Source organism: Urocitellus parryii, chromosome 15 (genome assembly GCF_045843805.1).
Source record: "Urocitellus parryii isolate mUroPar1 chromosome 15, mUroPar1.hap1, whole genome shotgun sequence".
Taxonomy (NCBI): domain Eukaryota; kingdom Metazoa; phylum Chordata; class Mammalia; order Rodentia; family Sciuridae; genus Urocitellus; species Urocitellus parryii.
Genome location: NC_135545.1, coordinates 35,732,018 through 35,745,330, shown reverse-complemented (window position 1 = coordinate 35,745,330; position 13,313 = coordinate 35,732,018).

Sequence of the window (13,313 nt, the reverse complement as noted above, 5' to 3'; positions counted from 1 at the left end):
CTGTGTTGTGATTCCTTTTATTTATAGTCAAGCAGATGGATAGATTCTATGCTATATATAAAGAATATGTCAGTGTTTTATTAAGTACCTATTATGTTCTAAGAAGTACTAAGCATTGATAACCCAGACAGAGGTGAAGAATGCATTGTGTAAAGAATGCATATATGGGGCTGGGGATGTGGCTCAAGCGGTAGGTAGCGCGCTCGCCTGGCATGCATGCGGCCCGGGTTTGATCCTCAGCACCACATACCAACAAAGATGTTGTGTCCGCCGAGAACTAAAAAATAAATATTAAAAAAAAAAATTCTCTCTCTCTCTCTCTCTCTCTCCCCCCCTCTCTCACTCTCTCTTAAAAAAAAAAAAAGAAATAAGAATGCATATATGTATGTAATTCCAGCATCTTAGGAGGCTTATGCAGGTGGATTGCAAGTTTAAAACCAGCCTAAGTGAGGCCCTAAGCAACTCAGCGAGAGCCTGTCTCTAAATAAAATACAAAAACAAAACAAAACAAAACAATGCAGTGGGTTATGCAGTGGCTAAGCACCCCTGGGTTCAATCCCTGGTACCAAAAAGTAAAAAATAAATTTAAAAAAATACATGTGATTTTCAATATAAGCAGCAGATTAGTTTCCTACTGATCCTACAACAAAGTTCCACCACAAGCTGTGTGGCTTAGAATAATAGGAAGTATTTCTCTCATAGTTGTGGAAGACAGAAGTCCAAAATCAAGGTGTAGCAGGGTCACACTCCTCCAAGACTTTGAATGGAGTCCTTCCTTATCTATTAATAGCCTCTGGAGCTGACCACCCCTTTTGGGTTTCCCTCAGCCTTTGGCTAGAATACCTCCATCTCTGTGTTCCTCTTCAGGTGACATTTTCTCCTCATAGATTCCACCATCTTTTAAGGACATCAGTCAGATCAAGGGCCCACCCTACTGAATTACAAATTCTTGGGGCTGGGGATGTGGCTCAAGCGGTAGTGCGCTCGCCTGGCATGCGTGCGGCCCAGGTTCGATCCTCAGCACCACATACCAACAAAGATGTTGTGTCCGCCGAGAACTAAAAAATAAATATTAAATATTCTCTCTCTCTCTCTCTCTTTCTCTCTCTCTCTCTCTCTCTCTCTCTCTCTCTTTCTCTCTCTCTCTCTCTCCTCTCTTAAAAAAAAAAATTCTTTTTTTTTTTAATGGTATTAGGGATTGAACCTAGAGTTGATTTACCACTGAGTAATATCCATAGACCTTTCTATTTTGAGACAGGTTCTCACTGATTTATTGAGACTGATCTCAAACTTGCAATTCTTCTGCCCTGCTTCAGCCTCCTCTACTGAGATCACAGGCGTGAGTCATTGCAACTGGCACGAAGACCTCATTTTCACTAACAACATCTGCATTGACATTACTTCCAAATAAGCATCCATTCTGAGGTACCGGAGGTTAGGACCTCAATTTACCTTTGTGCAGGATACAATGTATATCCAATAGCCATAAATATCTATTATTCATTAACCATTGGTCAGGCATGGTGCAAGGAGTGGTCAACAGATTAGGTAAAGTGAGTCTCAGGGACTTCATAGCCTGTGGGCAAGATAGACTTTATACAATTACTATGAAGAATCAGCTTATTAAAGTATGTTTTCTTTGTTTAGGAAAAGCACAGGATCCTCTGGGAATTAGTAAGGAGTTCTAACTTGGTCCAGAATTCAGAGAAGGCTTTTCAGGAGAAGTAACACTTAAGATAAACCCAGAGAGCCAAAGTACATTAGACACAAAGACAGGATAAAGAGTATCTCACAGAGAGAGAAATACATGTAGAAAGGACTGAAAGTTAGGAAGAAAATCATGTTCTAGAAATTCAGCATAAGCGCATAAAGAAAGAGTGTCAAGAAATGTGGACTGAGAGGTTGGCAGGGGGTTGATTACATAGAGATTTGCAGGTCTGCCTTGGATTTCAGGCCACACCTAAAGGGTATTATAAGTCATTGAAAAGGTTTTTATCTCACAGAGTGGTATGATCCGAAATGCGTTTAAAATGGCCCCTAATCTGTAGAGGATAAATTGAGACTCAACAAATTGGATGCATTGTCATTCAAAAATTAAACATTTAAAACAAGTTATAATAGTCAATTGGATTTGAACAGTGTAAATGGAAATAGATGAGGCTGAGATTGAGAAATAGGTTGGATACTGATTTGATAGCATTTAGACCCAGTATAACGGTAAGCCACTAAGTGAGTGAAAGCACCTTTTATTGATTTAAGAACCGTTACTGGACATTTGGTTTGCAGTGTGGGATGCACTAGAGTTTCATTTGTAACATACTGAGTTCTAAAAGTCTGGGAAATATTTCAGTACTCATATCGAATCAGGATCTGGTTACAGGAATCTCCATCTAAAAGAGGTGCCTGGACTGAATATAAATGTTCTTGAGTCATTAACATAGATGCTAATTTAAATTAGAGAATGAATGAAATTATCTAGGTAAGGAGGACAGATTTACAAGTGTTCAAATTGGGGTCCGAGGAACTCCACCATTAGTTAAGTCAGGCAAAGAAGAGATGCTGGCAATGAGTTACAGGAAGGGGACATTTTTGCTGACAGATACAATACCAGCCATAAGATGGGGGGTGGGGACTGATGACAAGCTCTGGATATAGGGAGAACAAAAAAAAAAAAAAAACAAAAAAAAAAAACAAAGGGCAAAGCTACAAGAAAGTTAAATTCAGAACATATTGTCAGGTTGATTAGTTTCGTTGATGAACACCATGTAAGAATTGATGCAGTAGGAAGGAAGTCTTTAAAGTTAGGGAAGAATCAGATGGAGAAAATCTTTAGCTCAAATGTTTGATTTTTTTATCTCATCAGTTTCATTTAAAGAAAATCACTTTAGAACAGAACATTAAATAAACTGGCCCTGCAATCAACCCCTGGGGCTGGAGTAGTTAAACTCAGACTATTTTAATAATGTACTTTTATTTCAGTGGTGTAAGACTAGATCCTTTACAGGAATACATAAGGTATGCCTGCTTCCTCAGCAGATCTTAGAAAGATTTTTATTTACTCACAATTAAATGTCTTTATAAATGATAGAAGAAATATGGCTTTTTGCCTCCTAATTATACAAAGGCAATCCTGGGTAAAAACCCAGTTAAAAAATCTTTTGCAAATACAAATGCTGCAATCAACTGGCAGTTTCATTTCTGGCTTAACACACACACTCTAATTCCCTAAGGTGCGGTTTTCTTATTCCATTGAGCCAGTGTAGGCCACCGTGGAAATCAGTCAAGAGCTGGAATTGACTCAGTACCCAGCACAGTGACCGGAGACATTAGCTACAGTGGCAACCTAATTGTAATGTAATTCCAGTAATATACGCAGTTAGCACTGAGCACAATTTAGGGTTCCCTGCCTAGAGTCTCAGGAAAGCCATGCTGTTATTGTAATGAGCCCACTGCTTTGCTGCTCCAGTTTTACTCCTTAGTTTTATTACTCAGGATGAGTTCTCAGTTCTTTCTAAAACTTGTCTAAAAGAAAGAATGATAATAATCTATATGCCATGATCATATTACCTGGGAGGAAGACTTGATACATGTTAGCTATTACGAGTGATTCTGTAGCTCATGACTGTGCTTTTTTGCAGAGATTATCTAATTTCATATTATAATACAGGTACATATGCTATGTATACACTATTATATGTCATACATATGTATATAAACATGTGTGTGTGTATATATATTTCATCATATATATATATATATATATATATATTTAAACAGTGATAATAAGATATTATTTCATGATCTTAAGGGCAAGCATTCTTGTTAACTCCAAGTTTAGATAACTTGTTCAAAGTCACCCAGCTGTTGTAGAGAAGTGACAGAATTCGGAGCTTGACTGGGCTCATATAGACCCTAACCTATTATTAATAGCCTTGAGATTTAAACACAATAGCGGCTTCATGTTAACTTGCCTCTCAATGAAAGCATACATTTCTCCTACAGTCTTGCTTTTGGCAGGTACTTTTCAGCCTCATCAAATAATTTTGTGTAGAAAAGAAAGAGAAAGAGCTAAAGAAAGAGGAAAGGAAGGGAGGGGGGAGGGGAGAGAGAGGGAAAAAAGGAAGGAAAGAAAAGAAAGGAGAGAGGGAGGAAGGAAAGGAAGGGAAAGATATAGAAAGAGAAGGAACAGTCAATACAACAAAAAAGAACTAGCTAAAATTATAGTGAGAAATCTTAATTTCATTCATTTGACAATACATTTATATGATTACTAGGAAAAATGATAGTAATATTTCTTATATACATATGAGGCCTTAAAATATTGATTTGGATTAATTCTAGAATATTCATCTAGTGTGTGTGGTATGAAATACATAAGTTTCAACCTTGGTTATACTATTCCTAACTATGCTATCTTCCAGAAGTTGCTAAAGTTGAATCTCAAATTCAATGCTTATAAAATGGATCTGATAGTATGCACATTATAAAATTTTGATGCAGATTCTACTCTATAAGTTGTAGTGAGGTTGATCAATAAGACAAATGACATGAGCTTATCCCCTAGGATAGCCACCTATAATTGCCCATTTCTGTTTATCTGGAATGGAACTTCCTGTCTACCTTTGTTCATTTATTCCACATGCTGAGGAATAGCCTTCTTCAGAAAAGACTAGAAATGACCATCTCCTCACCACCATGCATTTGGAAATCAAACACCATCACAATATAGATTCGTAGGTTTTATGGTCCTATCACATAGATGTAAAAACTGAGACTCAGTTTCACACCAAAGACTCAGAATACAAAACCAAACAAAAAATTATGGTGAATTTTTATTATTCCATTATATTTTGTAAAGTACTTTATTTTCATCTCAAAACCTAACTTATGGGTTGCCACATTCACCACTCTCTCTCTAGGACCTGGAATATCATCTGCAACACAGAAGATACTCAATAATTATGTGTCTTCTCCCCCCACCACACTCACATTTTTTGGTGTGTGTGTGGTGTGGGTGTAATGGAGATCAACCCAATGCCTAAGACATGTTTAGCTACTCCACCAGCTCAATGGGTATTTCTTTATTTACCATTTAACAAATATTGCCATCTCTGAAATAGAAATGTACAGGCAAAAGGGTATCTTTAACCAGACTGATATAAAGAGGAATATCAAAATCACATCTTTCTTACCTCCGATAATGACAATACTAAGTCTTAATTTACATCTGTAAGATGAAACTACTCTTTTTTAGAACTTTGTCCCAAATCACACCCCTCTCTTTTCTGAATTCTTTTTTTTTCTAGTCTCTTACCAATTTTCTCTGAAATACTTTAATAAATCACTTCTACATAAATTCTGACATTTGGATTTTACTTTGTACTGTGTGATCTCAGATAAGAAAATCAAGACAAGATAAAGTAATGGTGCTTACTAATCACAATCTCATATGACTGAGCCAATTAAGAGAGACCAAGTAAGGGGCTGGGGATGTGGCTCAAGCGGTAGCGCACTCCTCTGGCATGGATGCAGCCCAGGTTCGATCCTCAGCACCACATACAAACAAAGATGTTGTGTCTGCCAAAAACTAAAATGTAAATAAAATATTAAAAAGAAAAGATTACAGATCAGGGCTGAGAATATAGCTTAGTCAGTAGAGTGCTTATTCAAAAAAAAAAAAAAAAGAGAGAGAGAGACCAAGTAAGACATCCCTTTCTTAGAAACTGGAATATTCCAAAATGGTAACTAGCTTTAGTAACAGCTCCTCCTTATCACTCACTTACCATAGTGTTTTTACTTATTGTATTTCATTTGACTGTTCTAAAACTCCGGCAGAATAGAGAACACATTGTATCTTCATGCCTATTTTAGAGAAAAGACTAATAATTTTCAAGACCAGTACCAATCACCTCAGTGGTTGCATAAAATCTGACCAGGGTCCTCAGTCACTAAAGCCACGTATCCCCACACTCAAGCAGACTTTACTCAAATAGATCATTCTTTGTTTTAAAAAATGCCTATATAGGGTCCAAAACTTGAAATTTCTCTGATATCCAGCAGTCCTATAAGTCATTTTCCTCTCCAGGATGGACCCCAAAGGACTCCTGTAAATTCCTAGGGCTCTCCTGGACCCAGCTTGAAAATACCTCACTCCATCATGCTCAAGAAACGGCGCTGACAGGAACCCTGTCATCTTACAGCACAATCTAAGGGAGCTCAGCAGCCCAGGATGAAAAAACTCAATCACTTCCATCCATCACTAGTGAAAGGCAGGAAAACAATTGGATGGGTGTCCTGAGCACCTTGGTTTCTGCCAGCTCACTCTATTTGATGTTATTACTAATGGAAGGAGGAGGAGTAAATGCCCTACTGTGTATAATATCAAATGCATGAGTCTTGATAGATAAATGTAACTTTTATGAAGTTTATGGATTAGCCATCAGGGAAAGCCTCCACTGTGTTTGCAGACAAGTTTTCAATGCCATGCCGGATAGCTGGGCAGCACAATAAGGAAAGCAAACACCTATGCTCAAGGGAAGAGCTGTAGTTGATCTTCAATGCTCCGGTCAGGGGAGACCTTCAGTTCAAAGGATGAAGAATGAGGTTCTATAGCATTTATGGTTTCCCTGCGCCAGGTACTTTCTATCTGTTATTGCAGGCGAGGCCTTCATTGATCTTTTCTCCCAGCTGTTATTTATTCTCTCCTTTTACCCTCAGCAAAGGAGGAAGATGAAGGATCCGAGTACTTTGTCATTCTCCCAGTACTTCTGAACAGTGTAGCACTTTCTAAACAAGAAAACCAATAGCTATTTTCTTCAGGGCTGCTCATTACATTGTGCTATCCTTCCAAATGCAAGGCCTGCCTCTTGGGTAGCAAAAGATTGAGCAGAGTTGGAACTGGGAATATACCTGAGTTTCTTTTTTTTTTTTTTTTCTATTTCCTGTGGGGTCTGCATTCTCCAGTAACTCTGAACTAGTTCAGTTCCCCAAGACACAGCATGCTTTTCGGCTTCATGACTATTCCTTCACTTTTTATGTCTGTATCTCTTTCTTCTTTTCCTGCTCAATTTATTCAGTAGTAGGAAGGGACACCTTTGTAGCAGAGCAATTACAGAAGTACCACTTTGGGCATGAGAAAGGCCCATGTTCTAATCCGAGTTATGCCACTTTCAACTGTGTGACACAGGCCCAAGTATATATCTGTCCTGTGCCTAGTGTCCCCTTCACAGAACAACAGAAACAGTACTCACTTTCTAAGATTCTTGTGAAAGGCAGGATAATAAGTATTAACAACTCAGTACACAGTCATCCCTCAGCAACTCAGTAAATATAATAATTATTGAAAGAAATTTAATCTTAATTAGGACTATAGGTTGAGTATTCCTTATCCAAAAGGCGTGGGACTAGAAGTGTTTCATATTTTGGATTTTTTCAGATTTTGGAATATTTGCATAGACTTCACTGGTTGAGCATCCCTAATCCAAAAATTTGAAATCCCAACTACCCCCAAAACCTGAAATCCTTTAAGTATCATGTCAGCGCTCAAAAGGTTTCATAATTTGGAACACTTTGGATTTGGGATTAGGGATGCTTGACTGGTAATAACAACAGCAATGCAAAGTTTGTATCCCTACCATCCCAGGCACCCTCCCTGATCCTACAATAACTTGATTTAGATGTCTTTCTCTAGGCTTGTCTGGTAGGCTGTACTTACCTATATCATGGAGTTCTAACAGTCATAGGGGCAAGATTTATACTAGTAATTGCAAATGCTCAACTCATAACATAGGACCAGCAACCAGGTCGAATAAATGATTCGTGACATTGTTTTCTTCGTTTCTTTCCAATATATCCATTATTACAAAAAGCATTTAATTTCATCAATGTGGTACAAGCACAGAAGTGTTGGAGATACATGTATAGATTAGACACAAAGTTGTCCAGGTAGAGAATGATTTAAAAACCAATCACTTCATCCTAACATAGTGTACCAAATGGCTGGGTGATGCCCAGGGAGCTCTAGGAATATGAACAGAACTCTAAAGCAGCTGAGGGTGAGGAGGTGCATAGAAATGAATCATGAAGACCACTCAGTGAGGTGATGCTCAAATGGAATCTTAGAAGGAGAGGAGTTGTTTAGGCAAGTACTAAGAAGAGTGAGAGGGCTGAATCTTACAGGTAAAGAAAGTGGCTCCTGTAGATTGTACAGAAGTCTAAATGATGGAGCTAATGTAGGGAATATCACATAGTTCAACACTCCCCATCATAAATAATAAGGCAGAAGTAGCTGAGCCTTGAGAGATGATCAGAGGTCAGATCACAGAGGACCTTAGGTATCGTGATGGTAAAATGCCAAAAGCCCAGAAGTACAATGAGATACATTTTTGAAACAATTCAGCACACAGTCTTGACCAGCTATTTAATATAAGAGGATGACCTATATATTAAAATCCTCCCCCTAAAGTGGCATAGATAGTATTCAGCCGGGAGAGCAATTGAAGTGTTGGTATTCAAAGTACAGTTCCCATCACGAAACACCTTACAGGTCGGAGCCACAAAGCAGAGGAAATAACAAAGTGCATGGATAGCAAATTGCCTCAGTAGGCAGAGAAAATGGAGCATGAAGTTGGAATTGTTGCTCACCTGTCACAAAGTACATGACTGGGAAGAAAACTTACCTACGGTGAGGTTACAGGAGAATGTCAGCACATAGTAATGAAAATGAAGCTGGCGTGGTCAAACCTGGCATCCCTGCGAACCCCTAATTAAGGAAGTGTGAACTCCGCAGTCTCTTTGTTTAATGTGTGGCTTTCATTTATAATTAGAGACGTGAACTGAATCCTCAGATCTAATTGTTATGATGAATCCACCTACAATAAGGTTTGTTTCCACGTTGACTCTCCCTAACATATTATTAATATTGAGGATTAAAATGGACATTTATAAGTTTACTGTTTATCTGCTTAGTTCTGCAGCATCAATAAATATTGTTCATCGTCAAGATTTTTTTTTTTCTAAACAGTACTTCAATACTTAAAGGTCTTGGAAAGAGTACAGGCAAAATTAGAGTCAGAGAGTAGAGCTAATTGGCCAACTGTTTTCATAATTATAAAATCCAACCAATGTTGAATTACTGTCTATCACATTACCAGGCAGTATGCTTTAATGCATTTTTATTTTATTTTGCCTTAGGACTGCATTACATTCATGACTTAGATCTTAATATCCCCAAGCAGTCTGAGGTAGAGGGAAACTATGTAACTGGTCCATGCCACAGTTAGAGGTGGAGACACGATTTGAGTTTAGACCTGATTCCAAAATGATGCTTTTCCAATATACAGTTTTAGATGTTCCTATAGCAGATCCAGCAGGCACAATCAGGAAAAGAAGAGACCTAGAAGAAGTTTTTTCCCCGCAGCTGTGCAAAAACCCATTTCCTACAATAGTGACACTGAGAAAACCTTCAGCTACCATGCAAGTCTAAGTATCAACTAGACTCCAGCTGAAGAACCACTGGTCCACTTAAGGCATCATTATCTATCACCTTGCCCACTACAGTCACAGGTGTTTGATCCCTCTGCATTCACTCTTACTCTTCTGTTCCAAAATATCCTCTACAGAAGCCAGTGGACCCCTTAAAATATGATCATGCCAAATATTTCTCACCACATTTAATTATATGTTTAGTAGAATTTATTTTTTAGAGTAGTTTTAGGTTTGCAACAAAATTGAGCAAAAAGTTTAAAGACTTTTTTTTTTTTTTTTACATTTGATGAACCTACATTGACATGTGATTATCACACAAAGTATACTGTTTACACGTGGGTTCACTCTTGGTTCTGTGGGTGTTAACAACCGCATCACGGCATGTGTCTATCATTGTAGTATCATATAGAGTCATTTTATGGCCCTAAAAATCTTCTGTGCTTGCATGCCTGTGCATCTCTCCGTCTCCTTTAGCCTCTGTCAACCACTGTGGCATCCATAGCCCAACTGTGCCCCGGCTGTGAGTGGGTTGCACAGAGGCCAATGAAAATGGCTGGAGACAGCAGGGGGGACATATTCTTTATTGGAGAAAACTTAGAAGAGATCAGTGATTGCTCCAAGAAGAGTACAGTGCTGGCAGGATGATAAATAGCACCTCCATCCCTCATTGTGCTTTGCCCAGCAGTGCCTCCTCTCCCTCATGGAGAGAGTGGCAGCTGGCTGGATGAGTGACACTCACCCTTTCCACAGTGCCTTCAGTCCCATGCCCATCCGCACTCAGAGTGGTGACATCATCAGCATTAGCTTGCTTTTGTTTGCTTGTATGTCCAGCATCCCAAGGAGCAATTGTCTCAGCATACATGCAAGAAAGAAGCTTTGTGTGGATAACAGTCACTTGTCTTAGTACCCAGTGTGCATATGGAAAAACCTGTGTCCTGCAAGATAATACATATCTGGACTTCTGGCCCAGGTTTGCTCTCATTATTTCCTGAACTCACTAGATTTTTGAAGCAGAGAAGGGGCATTTAGGGACATGGTGTCTTATGATCCCCATTTGCTTTGGGGATGATACGCCCACCATTGTTTATTGTCTTCAAAATTTAGTTTTGCCTTTTACAGAATGACATATTTAGAATCACATAGTATGCAGGCTTTGTTTCTTGTTTTTAAATAGTCCTTGCTTTATAGCTGTCAGTCTAAAGACCAAAATCCTTAATTAGAAGAGCTCAGGAGATCCTACTACCATCTTTCACTCACCTCCCCGATGGCAATCGCATGGCAGCACAAAGGGTTTTCTTTCAGTTTCTTGGATGAACTTTGTTTCTTCCCACCAAAAGGTCCTAGCACATGCTACTTCACATGTCTGAAAGTGAAGTCGCATTTGCTCTTGAGACCTAAGTTGACTTGTCTCACTCACCTCTCAGACTAGGTCAACACCTGTGTTATCTGCTTGCATCAACTCGGGCTTCGTCCCTCACTTCGCTGATGTCATTTTTTATTCTCATGCACTGTGAATGATGTGGCTCTTTAATCAGACAGTAAGTCCATATAACAGAGGTCTCGCCTTCACACCTTCCATTACATCTCAGGCCTAGTAGGAAATCTGGCACGTGTTTGTGAATAAACCAAGAAATAAATGTATTTTTAAAATCAGAAATCTGTGCTTAGAAACAGAGTTGAAGAAGAAGACCAAATTCTTTGGAACCCGATCTCAGTTGCAACACCTCCAACTCTAACTAGCTGGGTGCCACCAGGTACTAGTTATTTATGGATTACTTTTTTGGTGTACAAATATTGAATTATAACTTTTTCTAAGAACTGGGCCAAACAGTCAAGATGCAGCATGGGTGAGGCAGTGCCTGACTCTTGGTTGTGTATATAATGGAGATTCTATTTTTTCTTCTTTTTTTTCCAAATTTCTATTGATAAAACTACAGATATACATGAAGTTGTAAAAAGTAATAAAGACAGACTATGTTTTTCTCTAGTAGTAATATTTTATAAAATTACAGTATAGTCTTACAACCAGAATATTGACATTAATACAAAAATGAAGTTTCTGAACAAATAATTTACACTGAAATGAGCTTTACGATAGAGAAAGTTCACAGACTGGACGACTTCTAGAATAGCAAGAATAGAAGGACTTCAGTGAAGGGAGATGAATTAATAAATCTGGAGAATGAGACTCAAGCTAGTTCAAAGAGGCTCTTGTAATAAGACAGATGAAAGATCCGGGACTATATTCAATAGGTAATGGGGAGACATTTTGAGTTTTGAATGAGATTGAGAGAGAAATGCACATGGATGAACATGGTGGGAATCCAGAAGATCACAGCATAATACCCCACTTCTAATTTCATAGGATAAAGATCTTTTCACAAGAAAAAGACAAGGTGGAAGACTCGGATAAGCTTCAACCTGCACTTACTTAATTACACATTTTAGCAACATATTGAGTAAAATCTCAGTTACTGTCTGTGATTCACTATTTTTTGAGTCTAATCCCTTTATCCATGTTAAGGAAATCCCACAGCATCCTCTAGGATAGAACGTGAGAATGCCATTTCCAAACATTCTCTAAAAAAAAAAAATGATAAAGAGTATAGATTAAATTATTGTTCCTATCCTCTCCCAATACCTATGCCACTGGTAAAATTTTTTGAAAAATAGTAACATAGAAATTAAACTCTTTGGAACAAGAAAACATTCTTGTTACATATTTCCAACATTACACTTAAAAATGAGCTGGGAAAATTAATCAGATTTTTTGGGGGGCGGGGATTGGCTGACTTCACTTAGCATTATCTTCTCCAATGCCATCCATTTACCTGCACATACCATGATTTTGTTCTTTTCTAATGCTGAGTAATATTCCATTGTGTATAAATGCCACATTTTAAAATCCATTCATCCACTGAGGGACATCTAGTTTGGCTCCATAGTTGAGCTATTGTGAATTGTGCTGCTATAAACATTGATGTGGCTGTGTCCCTGTAGTATGCTGTTTTTAAGTCCTTTGGGTATAGTCCGAGAAGAGGATAGCTGGATCAAATGGTGTCTACATTCTCAGATTTCCAAGGAATCTCCATACTGCTTTCCAAATTGGCTGCACCAATTTGCAGTGCCACCAGCAATGTATGAGTGTACCTTTTCCCCCACATCCTCACCAACATTTGTTGTTGTGTGTCTTCATAATAGCTGCCATTCTGAATGGAGTGAGATGATATCTTAGAGTAGTTTTGATTTGCATTTCTCTGATTGCTTGAGATGATGACCATTTTTTTCATATATTTGTTGGTTGATTGTATATCCTCTTCTGAGAAGTGTCTGTTCAGGTCCTTGGCCCATTTATTGATTGGGTTATTTGTTTTTTTGATGCTTAGCTTCTTGAGTTTTCTTTGATATAAGGGGGGGGGTGACTCAAAGTAGGGAGAGAGAGCAAGGGATGATTAGATTAATTCTAGGTAGGAAAGAGGGGTGGGAGGAAAAGGAAGAGGGAAGGGGATTAGCAAGGATGGTGGAATGTCATGGTCATCATTACACAAAGTACATGTATGAAGACTTGAACTGGGTGTCAACATACCTTATATACAGAGATATGAAATATTGTGGTATATATGTGTATTAAGAATTGCCATGCAAAAAAAAAAGTACATGTTATATTGGCATAAATTGGCATGAACATACTTTATATAAAGAGATACGAAAAGTTGTGCTGTATATGTATAATAAGGATTGTAATGCATTCTACTGTTGTGTGTTTTAAAAAATTAAAAAATCAATAATAAAATAAAATTGATATAATACCTGAAAAAATAATTTTT